Below are 17,870 nucleotides of genomic sequence, written 5' to 3' on the forward strand. Positions count from 1 at the left end.
CACTGCGATGCTATTCATACTGACTCGAAGTGTTGGAGGTTTATTGCATCCAGTATATATCCGAGATTGCATACTTATTATCTGTAGGGCGTTCGACATACACTACGATTATGAACAGAAGAGACTGTACCAACGGCAGCCATATTGGAACACGCATCGGGTGGATGGGAGCGTTCAGTTACTATTACGACTCTCAGCACCAGATAATGTTTACAACTGCCATTCCACTTACTTAGCCACTAAGGATATTGAATGCCAACTAATCTTTATTCACGACAGAAAGTTTCAGCGTTTATCTCCATTGTCAAGTACGTCTATTTGACGTGACGTACATATTACGACTCATCAGTCCCGTAGAACTTAGAACTACTTAAACATAACTAACCTAAGGACATCACACAACACCCAGTCATCACGAGGCAGAGAAAATCCCTGACCCCACAGGGAATCGAACCCGGGAACCCGGGCGTTGAATGCGAGAACTCTACCGCACGACCACGAGCTGCGGACTATAAGACAGTCCACTAACGACTTAATACGGACGTCACATCAATCTAGACGTACTTGATGATGGCGATAAATACCAAAAAATCTATCGTGAATAAAGATTAGTTATTGTAAGCAGCCATATGGTACTCTGTTCATCATACTGAATTCCTTTAAACAGCTTTGAGGAATGTCAGTCATACGGTAACTGAGAACGTTCGATAACACAGATGAAAATAGTTACAGATATTGGTAAGAGACTGGAGAAAATGGAGGCCCTATGTCTATTAAGTGTCGGTGAATGCATTAAGGTGTTTGAAATGCGCAGCAGCAACATATTCGACATTCTGCATATGTACATTCATTTTAAGCAATTTCTATAAAAAAAAGCCTATTTTCCTTACGAATGCACATTTAATGAATCATGGTCTTTCACATGTTATAATGTATGGTTAAATATCTATCAAACGCCGAACTGCGCCCAACAAAATTTCTGTTTCTTTTCAGGGATATAGTCTGTTTATTTTGGTATTTGGGACCCATGGTCTCCGCCACCTTGTTACATAGTTTTATTTTGATTTTAGTTTACACGTGGAGGTCCATAGGACCAATTGAGGAGAAAAAATCTAAGATCATGGCACGTGTCACTATATGAAATTACAACATAAAAGTAATAACAGATAATATAAAATGTTTATGAGCACAAAAGAAGACAAGTCGTAAGTTTATGTAAACGCAGTCAACGATATAATGCAGGAATCCGCTTAATTTTTCAAGGAAGTCCTCGACAGAATAGAAGGAGTGACCCATTAGGAATCTCTTCAGTTTCGGTTTGAAAGCGCGTGGATTACTGCTAAGATTTTTGTATTCTTGTGGTAGCTTATTGAAAAAGAATGCAGCAGACATTTCTACACACGAGTCAAGGAAGTGCGATGCCTAGTATTAACTTGGTGAAAGCTTTAATTCTTCTGAATAAGCTGATATCGTTAACAAGAAACGATAGTAAAGAATATATATATTGAGAGGCCAAAGTCAGAATATCCAGACTATTGAACAGGGGTCGACAGGAGGTCCACGAACTTACACCGCTTATTGCCCGAACTGCCCGTTTCTGAACCAAAAATATCCTTAGAGAATGGGAAGAGTTGCACAAAATATAATACCATACGTAATAAGCGAATGAAAATGAGGAAAGGTGTTTAGTTTCTGTGTCGAACTATCGCGTACTTCTAATACCGTTCGAATAGTAAGAACGACAGCATTGATCCTCTGAACAAGATCTTGAACGAAAGCTTTCAGTATTCATTTGCGCAATCTGCGATATGCAACCATGGGGTTTAGTTCAACACTATGTTATCGGAGCAAGTAATTTATATGGCTCAAAAACTCCTTACGACTGCGAGCACCAGATTATCTCTGACTCGTCATACAAAGACTCTATGAATATAATGTGGAACATTACATGTACAATGATCTGGGGTTGCCAACAGTCAATGGGAGCTCCCCACCAGTTCCAAGAGCAAAAAACCACCAGAAAAACAACAACAAAAATGCTCTTACTCTTATAATCGCTATAATTTCCACTAAATGTTTTTTTAACTATTACGAAAGAAAACAATAAGTATCAGTAATTAGTTTCCTTTATTGTTAAGTGATAAAATATTCACAATCATGAAATGAACATGCAATAAATAAATCAGCAAGTCAAGGTCAGAAATATACAAAAAGTTCTATAACAACAGCTAATTATTTAAATGAATTTGTCTTCTTCAGATGAATCATTTTTGTCTGCATCATTATCATCGTCGGTTTCAGATTGATATGATTCTTTGGTGCCAATTTGTTTTACAACATTTATTGGATTTTCATATTCGTTGCAGTATTTTCCGTCCAACCTCAAACCACTGCATATTCTTAATATAGCAGTTAAAAGATTTAACTTCATTCTATTCCTCTGCTTGTTTTTATTACATTCATACTGCTAAATAGTGCCTTAACATCGGCATTGGAATGAGGCAGTATTAGGAGAGTAATCGCAAAGTCGCTAGTTCCTCAAATTCGGATTCCCCTTGAGCACCTCGAAATGTAATACGTCATTCCAAAATTTTTTTGTGTATTTGGTCTCGTTCCAGTTCAACAAATGAATTTGTCGCCACTGATTATCCACTATTGCTACAAACTCTACACTTTTATGAACTGAGCCATTACATCAATTAGATTTCCTTTGTTGTGATTAAGAACTTCCTCAACACTTATTCTGTAAAGTTTTTTCATCAACGTCAAATTTTCTGGTAACCTGCTTTTTATTTATCCGAGTTCTCTCAGCTGGCGGCTACACGGGTAGCAGAGGCTGTGTGGCGTGGACTGGGCGGAAAAGTACGGGGTGGGCTGCAATCTCAAAGGGTGCATGACAAATACATGACGTGCTTGGATCAAGAAACAGTCGGAATTGAAGTTGTAAATTGTCGTAGTTGGGCTGGGAAAGTCCCTGAGCTACAAACGCTAATAGAAAGCACAGAAGCTGAAATCGTTATAGGTACAGAAAGCTGGCGAGCCTGACAAGTTATGCAGAAATTTTTACGAAGTCTCAGACGGTGTTCAGGAAAGATAGATTAGGCAGACTTGGTGGTGGAGTGTTTGTGTCTGTCAGTAGTGGTTTTTCTTGTAGTGAAGTCGAAGTAGATACTCCGTGCGAATTGGTATGGGTGGAGGTTATACTTAACAGCCGAACTAAGTTAATAATTGGCTCCTTCTACCGACCCACAGACTTCGATGATATAGTTGCTGAACAGTTCAGAGAAAATCTGAGTCTCGTAACAAATAAATACCCCACTCATACGGTTATAGTTGGTGGGGACTTCAACCTTCCCTCGATATGTTGGCAAAAATACTTGTTCAAAACCGGTGGTAGGCAGAAAACAACTTCCGAGATTGTCGTAAATGCTTTCTCCGAAAATTATTTCGAGCAGTTAGTCCACGAACTCACGCGAATTGTAAATGGTTGCGAAAACACACTTGACCTCTTAGCCACAAACAATCCACAGCTGATAGAGAGCATCATGAATGATACAGGGATTAGTGATCACAAGGTCGTTGTAGCTAGGCTCAATACAGTTTCTTCCAAATCCACCAGAAACAAACGCAAAATAATTTTATTTAAAAAGCGGATAAAGTGTCACTAGAAGCCTTCCTAAGAGACAATCTCGATTCCTTCCGAACTGACTATGCAAATGTAGACGAGATGTGGCTCAAATTCAAAGATATAGTAGCAACAGCAATAGAGAGATTCATACCTCATAAATTGGTAAGAGATGGAACTGATCCCCCATGGTACACAAAACAAGTCCGAACGCTGAGGCAGAGGCAACGGAAAAAGCATGCGAAGTTCAGAAGAACGCGAAATCCCGAAGATTGGCTAAAATTTACAGACGCGCGAAATTTGGCACGGACTTCAATGCGAGATGCATTTAATAGGTTCCACAACGAAACATCGTCTCGAAATTTGGTAGAAAATCCGAAGAAATTCTGGTCGTATGTAAAGTACACAAGCGGCAAGACGCAGTCAATACCTTCGCTGCGCAGTGCCGATGGTACTGTTACCGACGACTGTGCCGCTAAAGCGGAATTATTGAACGCAGTTTTCCGAAATTCCTTCATCAGGGAAGACGAATGGAATATTCCAGAATTTGAAACACGAACAGCTGCTAGCGTGAGTTTCTTAGAAGTAGATACCTTAGGGGTTGCGAAGCAACTCTAATCGCTTGATACGGGCAAGTCTTCAGGTCCAGATTTTATACCGATTAGGTTCCTTTCAGATTACGCTGATACAATAGCTCCCTACTTAGCAATCATATACAACCACTCGCTCACCGATAGATCTGTACCTACAGATTGGAAAATTGCGCAGGTCGCACCAGTGTTTAAGAAGGGTAGTAGGAGTAATCCATCGAACTACAGACCTATATCATTGAAGTCGGTTTGCAGTAGGGTTTTGGAGCATATACTGTATTCAAACATTATGAATCACCTCGAAGGGAACGATCTATTGATACGCAATCAGCATGGTTTCAGAAAACATCGTTCTTGTGCAACGCAGCTAGCTCTTTATTCGCACGAAGTAATGGCCGCTATCTACAGGGGACCTCAGGTTGATTCCGTATTTCTGGATTTCCGGAAAGCTTTTGACACCGTTCCTCACAAGCGACTTATAATCAAGCTGCGGGCCTATGGGATATCGTCTCAGTTGTGCGACTGGATTCGTGATTTCCTGTCAGGAAGATCGCAGTTCGTAGTAATAGAGGGCGAATCATCGAGTAAAACTGAAGTGATATCAGGTGTTCCACAGGGAACACCTGGGACCTCTGCTGTTCCTGATCTATACAAAGGACCTGGGTGACAATCTGAGCAGTGCTCTTAGGTTGTTCGCAGATGATGCTGTAATTTACCGTCTAGTAAGGTCATCCGAAGACCAGTATCAGTTGCAAAGCGGTGTAGAAAAGATTGCTGTATGGTGTGGCAGGTGGCAGTTGACGCTAAATAACGAAAAGTGTGAGGTGATCCACATAAGTTCCAAAAGAAATCCGTTGGAATTCGATTACTCGATAAATAGTACAATTCTCAAGGCTGTCAATTCAACTAAGTACCTGGGTGTTAAAATTACGAACTACTTCAGTTGGAAAGACCACATAGATAATATCGTGGGGAAGGCGAGCCAAAGGTTGCGTTTCATTGGCAGGACACTTAGAAGATGCAACAAGTCCACTAAAGAGACAGCTTACACTACACTCGCCCGTCCTCTTAGAATATTGCTGCGCGGTGTGGGATCCTTACCAGGTGGGACTGACGGAGGACATCGAAAGGGTGCAAAAAAGGCAGCTCGTTTTGTATTATCACGTAATAGGGGAGAGAGTGTGGCAGATATGATACGCGAGTTGGGATGGAAGTCATTAAAGCAAAGACGTTTTTCGTCGCGGCGAGATCTATTTACGAAATTTCAGTAGCCAACTTTCTCTTCCGAATGCGAAAATATTTTGTTGAGCCCAACCTACATAGGTAGGAATGATCATCAAAATAAAATAAGAGAAATCAGAGCTCGAACAGAAAGGTTTAGGTGTTCGTTTTCCCCGCGCGCTGTTCGGGAGTGGAATGGTACAGAGATAGTATGATTGTGGTTCGATGAACCCTCTGCCAAGCCCTTAAATGTGAATTGCAGAGTAGTCATGTAGATGTAGATGTAGATAGTGCATTCTCTGAAACTGGTTGCTGCAGTCTCTACACCTGCGAAGCCGCCTTCGCTCTTGAAATGAACTATAACTAGGTGCTACTAAATACTGTTCATTCTGCAGGTAATCCCCGCATGTAGTCTGTCGAGTGTGATGGTTCGTTTGATGTCACATTGTAATGCATCAATGTTGTCTTCGCAGTAAAAGTTAAATACTCCTGAAATCAACTAAAATAGAAATAACATATTTCTAAACGTATAGCTTAGTGATTGGGAGGCTGCATTTTCAGTAACTGAAATTGAATTCTACGAAACCACTGTAAAATCCGCGAGCCACTAGACGCAATATTTAGCCACTAAAAGGAAGGTATAAACCTCTAGTTTTATTGGAAATCCACTATGTTGGCAACACTCAGTCTGGTTATTTGTGACTGAGAATTGCGGAGAGTAAGATCGCAGTGGAACTTAATTAGTGGCATTGTTGAAAGCTGCCACCTTGAATACGGAATGAAATTTAACTATGTGATGGCATTTCATTTCATACACGAGGATGATGTATACTGGAATGTAGCTAGGAAAACCGCGTAAAGGAAATAATGATTTCGTGAATATAAAAGGTACGTTTAGTTCTTTTGTTACTTTAACTTCTCCGTTGTTTGTGACTCGAAACATTATTTAGTGTGTCGTAACTCGAAGGGAACATTGTATCCTGGGAAATCAGTCGAGCCTGCACTGCCGTTGTTTATGCCCTATTTTAAGAGATTAAATTCTAGTCTTTATCGAAATCGATACACAACTTGGACATTGATTCCCACGCTGCAAAGTGAGTACGTCGTAGCACCCAAGACGGCTTCCCAACGACGTACGATTGTGCCTCTAATTATTTTTACGATTTCTGAGGTGCCGATCGCCGGAATTCTGCAGAGCGACAGAGATTTTATTCCAGGTACTAACTTCGACAACGAGCGTCAGACGGAATATGATTATGAACTGTAACTTCGACTCATTTTTATACATTTGAGAATTTGGTTCATAAGTAATTTTATACATCGAAGTGTGGTAGGTAATTGCGTAAAGGTATTAGGGAAGCGACTCCCCTCGCCCAAAAGTTTCCATCCATGTAACTTGAAATTATTCATTCATGATAATTTAACAGTATCGAGGTGAGGGCAGCTAATATCCTTTACTATCAAGCTAGTGTCAACAGCAAACAGCAAAACTTCACATTCACCTGTAATACTAGAGGGCATGTCATTTATATCAGTAAGGAACAGGAGTAGCCACTGCTCTGACCCCCGGGGTACCTCCCATTTAACTCAGACCCCACATTGTAGCCATTCTCAAATCTGTGGACAAAAATATTTTGCTTTTTTGTTATTAAAGTAAGTGGTGAACCAATTGTGAACTACTCCCCGTATTCCATAATGGTCCAACTTCTTGAGCAATATTTTGTGGTCAACACAATCAAACGCCTTATTTAAATCAAATAAGATGCCTAGCATTAGAAATCTTTGGTTTAATCCACCCGGTACCTCACAGACAAATGAGAATACGGTATTTTCCGTTGTTAAACCACTTCTAAAAGAGAACGGTACATTTGATAGCAAATTATGTTAAATAAAATGATCAATTGTCCTTACGTACACAGTATCACAGAGGAGTATCTAAGACGTCAGTTTCGTAAAGGCATTTTCTAGGAGAGTTATATGATTCCTGTAGAAACTAAGTTTTTGTTTAATTCACCAGCAATGCTCAGAAACTGATTGTTAAATACTGTACGAGGTGCGGCTAGAAAAAAACCGGACTGATGCTGGAAAAAACATTTATTTACAATTATTTACAATTTCATGTTATCTCCTTCAATGTACTCTCCTCCTCGGTCTCTACACCGCTCCATACGAATTTTCCACTGTTCATAGCAATGCTGCAGATCATTTTCGGTAAGTCCATACATTACTTCCGTCGCTTTTTCTTTTACTGCTTCAACAGTCTCAAATCTAGTTCCTTTCAAAGCTGACTTGACTTTAGGGAAAAGAAAAAAGTCACAGGGGGCCAAATCAGGTGAGTAGGGTGGATGATCTAAGATGGGAATGTTGTGTTTTGCCAAAAACGTCTTCACTGACAACGCACTGTGAGCTGGGGCATTGTCTTGGTGAAGGATCCATGACTTTTTTCTCCACAAATCGTTCCGTTTTCTCCGTACTCGCTCACGTAGGGTAGCCAGGACGCTAATGTAGTAATGCTGATTCACTGTTTGTCCCTCTGGTACCCAATCAATGTGCACAATCCCTTTGATGTCAAAAAAAAAAAAAAATCATCATTGCCTTGAATTTCGATTTTGACATTCGTGCTTTCTTTTTGTCGTGGAGAACCAGGAGTTTTCCAATGCATCGATTGGCGTTTAGTTTCGGGATCGTAAGTAAAAAACCACGATTCATCGCAAGTAATAACATTTTGTAAGAAGGTGGGATCACCTTCAATGTTTTCCAGGATGTCAGAACAAATCATTCTTCGGCGTTCCTTCTGTTCAATTGTGAGACACTTTGGAACCATTTTTGAACACACTTTGTTCATGTTGAAACTTTCATGAAGAACCTGCCTAACACTTTCGTTGTCAACTCCTGTTAACTCAGACACTGTTCTGATTGTTAAACGGCGATCTTGTCGAACAAGTTCACCGATTTTTTCAATGTTTGCATCAGTTTTTGCTGACAATGGTCTGCCAGTGCGAGTGTCATCACTGGTGTCTTCGCGGCCATCTTTAAATCGTTTAAACCACTCAAACACTTGTGTTCGCTGTGGTGTCACCGCTAGACACCACACTTGCTAGGTGGTAACTTAAATCGGCCGCGGTCCTGTAGTACATGTCGGACCCGCGTGTCGCCACTGTGTATTCGCAAACGTAGCGCCACCACAGGGCAGGTCACAAGACACGGACTTGACCTCGCCCCAGTTGTACGGACGACATAGCTTGCGACTAGACCTACCAAGTATTCCTCTCATTTGCCGAGAGACAGATTAAATAGCCTTCAGCTAGTCCATCGCTACTACCTAGCAAGGCGCCATGTGTATCATTGCTAATTGCTTACTACTATGCAAGAGATGTATTTCAACAAGAACAAGACTACATTAAAGTTAAGTATATTAAAATCTCTCTTCTTTTCTTTATAGTTTTCATCCAGTCTCCTGTTTCAGAATTTACGCCCGTCTGCGTTAGTTTCGCGTGCACCTAGCCACTCATTGTGTCGAGACCTTAGGGAATCGACACAACATTCGCGATAAACAATCATCGCCGTACACTTGTTGTAACATTACAAACGTTTCACTTGCAGATTTTCCTAGTTTGAAACAAAATTTGATGTTAATACGCTGTTCTTTCTGTACACTCAACATTTTCCGACGCACAGGCAAAACGTCAACTACTTAAAACAGACGCCACGGGCAGACTGAGTGCAGGAGGCAGATGAAACTCGAGCAGTAGGCGGAGCGAGAGTCACGTGACAGGCCACGCGACTTTCAGCCTTATTGCATTCGTTTTATTGTTTCACCAGTACTAGCACGGTTTTTTTCTAGCCACACCTCGTATATATATCTGACGTATCAGTAACAGACATTATATCGTTGACCTAGTACTGCTGAACAGACACTTCCTTATCGACCGACCATAAGGCATTAATTTTTTTTCTGTGAATTAGCTATTCTATTTGCGTACCACATACTCTTTGCCTTCTTCTTAACATTTCTAAGCACCTTAAAATACTGTTTGTAATGGGTTACTGTAACTCGAATGTGACTACTTTCAACATTTTGAGACAATTCTCCCACATCATTCTGCATGGTATCATTATCCTATTAGTCAGCCACCCAGGGTACCGAGCCGGCCGTGTGGCCGAGTGGTTCTAGGCGCTTCAGTTTGGAACCACGCGACCGCTACGGTCGCAGGTTCGAATCCTGCCTCAGGCATGGATGTGTGTCATGTCCTTAGGTTACTTAGGTTTAAGTTGTTCTAAGTTCTAGGGGACTGATGACCTCAGATGTTAAGTCCCCTAGTTCTCAGAGCCATTTGAAGCCAGGGTACCGTTTACTGCTGGTACAATATTTAGAACTTTCTAATGGAAAGCAGCTTTCAAAGAGCATGAAAAATGTGTTAAGGAAAGCATTGTATTTATCGTCTATGTTATCGGCATTATGAACATCTGCCACTCTTGTTCCTCAGTAATTATGTTGTTGAGGACGATGAATAAAGTAGGCTTTAGTGTTGCAAATAGGAGTTACTATGTGTGAATGGAACAAGATTGTTTCCAAACAAGGCACCCAGCACATGCCGCCAACAATTTTATTGCCACGTAGACGTTGTCAGTGCAACAATGCAATGAAATGAGGCACAGGAGCTGATGGGTTGTAACCTCCCCACAAAATAAATATAATATTATGAGTAATGTCCTCATTTAGTGTATTCTCCCAAAAAATAAATTCAGTAACCTGGTAATAATACAATGCAAGTAACCTCTCAATTAAATTATTGTCGCTCACATATAACCTTTCAATAACTGACTGTGAATTTAAAGTGGTATATTTTGGACGTCAGCAGTGCTGCGTCATGGCCCTGAAAGATCATTCTGAAAAAATTGAAAATTCTTACCTCAATTAGGTCGCCGGATAACGCATATAGCGATGGCGGAGCCTGAGCATTATTGTATAAGGTAAAAGCAGCCTCGCGCATATTTATTGTAAGAGCAGATATACAGGGTGATTCAAAAAGAATCTGCTCTTACAATAAATATTTCTGGCACAGCCCTGTGCAATGTTGGCAGATAGATTTTTCATTTATAAAAGGAAACAAGGATTGGAGAAATTAGTAAATTCTTTACATTGAAATGAATGATGGTCAAAAGTTACTTTTTATGAGAAAAATTATTATTAAGAGGTTTTTTTTAAACATTTACTTGGGATTTGATATAACAATATTACACATGCGCGAGGCTGCTTTTACCTTATACAATAATGCTCAGGCTCCGCCATCGCTGCACCACGACCGGCCCAGCCAACTCGATACACCAGACTGCTCGCTAGCAACAACTTACTGCTACTGCTACACGGTTCCTACTGCAGTCAACACTGCTCTTTTCTCTCAGATTCTCTTATATCTTACATATCGCAGGCAGCGCGTGAGCAATCCATCGAAATTACATCTGCTCGAGTGCGCTAGCAACAAATTATTTAATCATGGACCTCTTACAGGGTGTCTTAAACTAAAACACTCACGAAAAATCCCTGGAAAAATCACGAAATTTCGCCCTGTAGAGTGAACGGGAAACTTATTCCATGGCTGTAAACAGATGTTGATACAGGTGTGTCATTATATATCTGGTACGTTAAAAGTAAGATCAACTGTCAACACACTAGCAATACGGAGCATCTTGCGGACGTAATGCAGAAAATGAATGAGCTGTACAAAAACGGAGTGTGTAGGCATTCACACAAATGACATGATACACTATGAGCACTTGAATATCCCGAATTAAAGGCATCCGACCCTATCTGAATTGAAAGAAAATGTATATAACGCATGGGGAACGAAGAACTGCTAGAAAGACAAGCACACGTCCAGGCAGTTAAGAACGACTACCAAAAATAAATCAATTGAAGACAAAAAGTCTGTAAGGAGTCTGCGATCATTTTTGCACTTTATTCGTAAACATCCGCCTTGATCACATATGCTCTACAATTCACTGTGACTATTTTCGAGTTACCACCATCATCAGATCTGTCACAAATAGAAAGAAAACACTAATGTGTCAATAATAACTTCAATCGGCTGAGGGCAAAATCTACAGAAAATGTAGAAAAAAAAATGAAAAAATAAAAATTAGCGTGGCTATCTAACATAAAGCGCGAAGTACACACTGAAGAAAAAATTCCGCAATTGGTGGTCGGCATGCGATTTCTCATCCCAGTTCAATACAAACGTGTATGTAGCAAAACTTAGTCCCGCCAATACGTTTACTATAAATGCAATTTAAAAAATGAGACTCTGACAACGTTTTAACGGCGTGCAGAACTGCCATGATACTTGCAATCTGCATAAGCTGTCCCTTTAGCTCAATGAAGCGATACAATGCTGTTGGGAACGTAATGAAGACTGGTCGATGTTCAAGTCGCGTTTGCTCGAAACTTTTTTTTTCAGTTAACGCATCAACCTGTTTCCAATTTACATGTTCACAATGCGGTATCATGTGTATTTATTTTTATTACTTGTACCTTTATTTAAACATTAAGAAATAACATGAACACTGAAACGCGTATGTATTCAGTACAGCGATAGCGAGGCATGACAGAATCTCTGACCAGAGAGTTATTTATCGTTGCTAGTCTGCGCTTGACCGCGCGAGAGTTCAGTTGCATGTAGGGAGTCGGTAGTTACAGTTGCTAGTTGCACTCTGTGAGTGCTAGTAGCGCGCGAGAGACAGTCGGAGTAGTATGTGAGGAGTCGGCGGGCGTCGACATGGCCCTCTGGTCAAGATTCAGGACGAGGTATATTTTTTAAATAAGGTAATGAAGCAGCATTGCGCACATCTGATAATGTAATGTATCTTAACTGTAATTAATTTGTTCAAGAATCGCCCCAATAATAATTATGTTTTCAAAGCAATTTTTTAAGAAAACAATCATCTGAATTGAAAGAAAGTTTCCCATGCATTTCCTTAAAGAAAAGTTTCACTTAAATTCAAAGAATATTTGCGATGCATTTCCTCCAAGCTATGGCGAAAAATAAGAGCAGATGCAGTTTTACTGAGGTAAGAATTTGAGTTTAATTAGTGAACAGGGCCTAAGATCGACATTTCGGTCTATTTGCGTTTTCATTGTCACTGAGATTTCATTATCATTGAATTGTCTTTCATTTTTGTGGGGAGCTTACACATGGGTCAGATTGCTAGTTCTCATTTATTGTCATTGTCCATAAATTATATTATTGCTGGGAAGTTACACTTGGCGACATCCGGCCAGGATTGTATTTCTTTGGGAATCTTCTAAGAAACAGTCAGATATCTGCTCTTATTTGCTTAAATGTAATTAGGATTTGGCGCAACGCTTTTACTAATTTTGTGACTTTCTTTCCTCAGATCATCGGCAATTCATTGCTCTGTTGTATTTGTGTTTGTTGCTTTTTGCATTTGTGCTTATTTCTTTTGTGAATAATTGTGACTATTGTAAAAATGCCGCGAAACATTGTGAATAGTGTATCGCGCAGTATAATGAATGAAATTACCGACTTAAGCAACTTCACCGATAGTGCTTGTGACGTGCAGGGTAATGATGACAATCCACCGTCTACTAACAATCATCCTACTGATGAACAAACGAACTCAATTGTCTCCTCTGTTAATTTGACGACAATTGATGACGCGGGGCGCTCTATTGTAATGAGCGCTGCCCAGCTTAACACAAGCGGTTTACTAAATTCACGTGACGAACACACAAATTTGTCTAATGAAAATGAACAGGATACACAAAGTAGGACGGGTTTATTTAATTCCGAAATAGTGACCGACAGTGTACATTTGAGTGGCAAACAGTTTTGTAAATTACAGAATGACCAAATTGTCACTCAAAACGCGACAATAGCAAATACACTGTCAAACAGTGCCGAGAATTGAGTAGATAATGTTACATTGGGTCAAATTATCGCAATATTGCTACAAAATAGCGAAGATAACAAACAATTTAAAGAAAGTTTCAGACAACAGAGTGAAGATAACAAACAACTTAATGAAAAATTAGACAACAATTCTAGACAGCTTAGTGAACAGATCAAACAGCTTAATGAAAAACATGACAGCCTTAATGAAAAATTAGACAACAATTCCAAACAGCTCAGTGAACAGATTAGAGCCGTTGCCGCGCAATGTCATGACACTAAGGAACAGTTACGCGAGGAAATTGAGGCTTGTTCAAGAAAAAGTAGCGAAGAAATTAGATCTGTTGCTCAAGAATTAAGGAAAATGCAAACAGCTACAACAGAAACACTTAGAGACGAAATTAGCGGAGTCGCTAAACAATGCTCTGAAAAAGCTACACAATTACGCGACGAATTTAAAGCAATGACAGCAGAACTTTCGCGTACAATGGATGCTAAGATAGACGCGAAATTCGACCAACAGAACACTCAGATTGACGAACGTTTTAATCACCACATACAAAACAGTGATACGCGTTTCCGTAAGTTTATTCAGGATCAAAATAAAGTAAAACGTCAAGTAATGGAAACAATCACAGCACAGAGACAAGAAGACAAACGTAAATTGTTTGCGAAGGCAAAAACATATGTAGACAACAATATTGCTACAATGTCCGACGAAATTAATACCATCAAACAGTCGAATACAGAATTACGTGACGAAATTTGCGATCTTAAATCGAAAACAGACACATACACAACAGATTTTCAAACAGTGACCGACAGACTCGAACAATTAGAACTAACACAGGATTCCGACGTCGTCAAAGCTGACGTTAAAAAATTGAACGAAACCACACATAAATTACAAAAACAGATTAATGCCTCAGACACAAAAACCGATGATCAGGTAAAAATACTGACTGAAAAATATGATGAATTGGCCAGTCGTATTGATGTTATCGAAAGTACTAATGACAATAAATCAGACGATACTGCACCGGTTTCATTTAAACAAACACCTGAATTTCAAAATTTACAGCAGACAATTAATGAGATAGATTCATCTAATAACACCTTACGTAGAAAATTGTCATGTTTACAGCAAGAAGTAACAGAGATGAAAAATATTTCAGTTAATAACATATCACAACAGACACCACTTTGTGAACATTTGTCAGACTCACGCAGTGCGTATAATTTAGGTAATCAACAGGGAGTATACGACTTAGATTCCGAACTGACACAGACAGATTATCACACAAACCTGAACGTGTTCTCAAATTCAGTGACGAGAACATTGATTATAAGCAATTTGCATTTGTAAAAAAATCTAAGGAATTTAATAATGACAGAGCACAGATACACGATTGGAACTGGATACGTCGATTTATTTTTGTATTTTCAATAGCATTGCCTGTAATGAAGAAACAACAATTAGCATGGATACAGCAATTTATTTCTGAATTTTTACCGCCACTGCCTATAACACGAAAGCTGAAAATTATTTGGAGTGCGTAATAGACCTCAGGGGATTCATTACGCTTTAATGAATATGTGCCGTAGCGTGCATAGGGCCCCGAGCTGTAGTAGTGCTGTTTCATCTTTAGTTTTCTGCACTGCTGCCTTCTCTTCTACTATCCTTTATATCTATCAAAATAGCTCTTTAACTTTTGCTCTACCTAGAATTAAGTAAAAATGTAATGAATACCCGATGTGACAAATTTTTTACCGAAAGTGACAATTTTCATTAGGCACTTCAGAACTACCACGAGAATATTAATAACAGGTAAAAATCGTAATCATCAGTATGTGTAAAATTAACAGCAAACGCATTTTTTTGGTAACAATAGATGTTTTTCTCTGCAACAGCATGAAAGTCAGCCGCTTAGCATACGTAACCAACAATGCAGTCTACAATGTCAACCAAACTTTAATGTTTCGCCGCGTGCACGTATAGTCTCTGTTCCAACAAATAGTAACGCACGGCAGCAAAGAAATAACTACGTACAGACAACACACTATTTCAACTCGTATCGCAATGCACCGTATAGAAATTACTATCATGACAGACGTAAAAATGATGAGCACAATTTTCAGCGTACATTTAATAACAGTCGGTCTTATCAGCAACAAAATGATCAGCAACAACATATTATCATGAATGAACCAGACAATAGGTGTCATCTATAGCGTAACACGTCAGGAAGAAATAACAGAACTGTTCAAATAATCGAAATGCCACAGCATCTTCCCGAAAACAATAACACGTACGATAGAATTTAAACAGATACAGCACAGATTGCATATTTCAGTAACGTAAGCAATAATTTTGACACGCAGAATCTTGTTCACGAGAATGTTATTTGAAACATGCTTTATTGAATGCTCCACTTTTATCGCACCCAGATCTTACCAGAAATTTTTCTATTGCCACCGACAGTTCTAACACCGCTTTAGGCGTACATATTTTCCAGGAAATTGAAGAAGATGGCTCTACAGTAATTAAAAACATCGCATTTGCAAGCCGCATCTTGTCGCCTGCTGAACGAAATTATTCCGTCACAGAACTGGAAACGTTATGTGTTGTATGGGCTTTTACGAGATTTCGGCACTTTCTTTATGACAGACATACCACCGTTTACACAGACCATAGAGCTATACAATTTTTACTTTCGGCTAAATTCACTCACGACAGATTAAGCAGATGGAAGCTGTATTTACAGGAATTTAATTTTACAATTGTTCACATTCCCGGCACACAAAATGTTATAGCAGACGCACTATCTCGTTCTCTCAGCAACAATCAGCAAGACATCGCAAACAACTTCTGCAAAGCAAATTTCAGCGTTATGTACATTCAGCAAGTTGCATTTGAAAATTTTATTTCGTCGTCATTACAGGACATAGCAAAAGAGCAAAGTAAAGACAATGTGTGGAAAGAAATTAAACACCTTTGACAAGATAAGAATAATGTTACGATTAGAAACCATGACACTGTACGCAATGACATTCTGTTTCGCCGCTCTCATCCTGACAGCAACAATTGGTTATTATGCATTCCTGACGAACTGGTTAACAAATTAATATGGTATACTCATTTAAGTTATGCACATTACGGAGCCAGAAAATGTTTTCTTATACTGAGACAAAACTGTTATTTTACCAACATGGAAAAACGTATACGACGAGTTTTAGCGTCATGTAAAATTTGCCAGAAAGCTAAGTCAGACACAACACATATTCCTCCATTATATCCCATTGTACCTGTTAAATTAAGACATATGGCCGCTGTAGACATTTTTGGTCCAATTCCGAGAACTAACAGAGGTTTTTGCTACATCTTTGTCGCTGTTGAACTCACTTCAAAATTTGTTACTTTCACTCCGTTACGCAAAGCTACTGCTAAAACCGTTTCGAAAGCATTTGTAAAACATTTTCTATTCCATGTAGGGCATGATGAAAGTAATTTCTGATAATGGATCACAATTCCGTTCTGTTATATGGACACGTATGTTACGAGCTAGAAACATTTCTCCGATCTATATATCCAAGTACCATGCTTCTTCGAACCCTTGTGAACGATTAATGAAAGAAACCGGTAAACTGTGTAGAATATACTGCCACAAAAGACATATTGATTGGAACACACACATATTCTCATTCCAAGATGTAATTAATTCCATACCAAATGAATCCACTATGCTATCTCCGTCTGTTATACTGAAAAATGCTGAACCACCTAACAAAATTAAAGAATTAGTACACTTTCCTACATTTCGTCGATTACGACACCATGAAATAATTAACATTGCGCTGAACAACATCAAACGTGCCGCAGAGCGCCGGAGAAGACAACAAAAACAGGTTTGTACACGCCGTGACTTTCACATTGGACAGAAGATATTAGTACGTACATACTATTTATCCAGCAGAATAAAAGGTAAGTGCAGTAAATTTGAACTTCTATACGCAGGTCCATATCGGATACGCAGCATTCCTCACCCCAATGTTATACACGTCGAAACTTTGAGAACCAGGAAAAGTAAGGGCAACCACCTAGTGTCGAACATTAAACCCTTTATTGAATGAAACCACTTTATGATTTAACATGCTATGATGCCATTTACTAATTTTTATGACCACTTATGCAATTATATTCACATGATTAATTATTGATGACTATCGTATTTTGTCTTGGCAAGTGCCCGGCAAGGTAAGGTTAGCAGGTCGCTTTTCTTGTCGTTACACATCAGACCGTGCATATTTTTCCAGACAAACTTACGTATTTTATGAATAATTATGCAATTCTATGTAGTGACGTATTAATTTTATCAAATTCTCTCTCCATTAAAGTCTTTAATTCTCGCCTCTATTAATTACACTACATACAAGCTGAACACAACGAACGTCACATTTTGTCTTTCTTATGTATGTACGATTGTTTTCATGTTTTGTTTGTATGCACTGTGAAATAGTTAAGGT

The sequence above is a fragment of the Schistocerca nitens genome, chromosome 4 (assembly GCF_023898315.1).
Source record: "Schistocerca nitens isolate TAMUIC-IGC-003100 chromosome 4, iqSchNite1.1, whole genome shotgun sequence".
NCBI classification, from domain to species: domain Eukaryota; kingdom Metazoa; phylum Arthropoda; class Insecta; order Orthoptera; family Acrididae; genus Schistocerca; species Schistocerca nitens.